Here is a 544-nt window from a genome sequence, read left to right on the forward strand (position 1 = left end):
CACATTTAACGTGATACGCAGTCTCGTACTCCACTGTGACACGACGACTGCAGTGGGGTGGCGTTTTTGCCCCATGATCAGTATGTTATGTTCCGTTGACACCCTCACATCGGCGGCACCGTTTGCGATGGTGCCAGGAGCGTAGTGACTGGATCTCCGATGACAGCAGATTGAGTCTGAGGATTGATTGTGGACATAGCCTCATACTGCTACAGCTGAGAACACGTAATGCATCCAAGAACAGTTTCGAACTTGATTGTTTTGGTGGTAAAGATGTGGGAAGGCATAATGTTGTATGGGCGTACTGACTTCCAGATCTTTGAACACGGCACACCCACTGGACAACGTTATCGTGACACTGTACTGTTCCCCTTATGCGTCTTTTCAGGGGTGCGTTAGGCCCTGAATTCATTTTTATGAATGACAATACGCTACCACATCGAAAAGCGCAGGTGAAGGAGGTCTTGGAAGGAGAGAACATTCGATGAATGGACTGGCTTTGCGTTCCCTCGATTTCAATCCCATCGAGCACTTCTGGGATGCG

Source organism: Schistocerca cancellata, chromosome 2 (assembly GCF_023864275.1).
Source record: "Schistocerca cancellata isolate TAMUIC-IGC-003103 chromosome 2, iqSchCanc2.1, whole genome shotgun sequence".
Classification (NCBI taxonomy): Eukaryota; Metazoa; Arthropoda; class Insecta; order Orthoptera; family Acrididae; genus Schistocerca; species Schistocerca cancellata.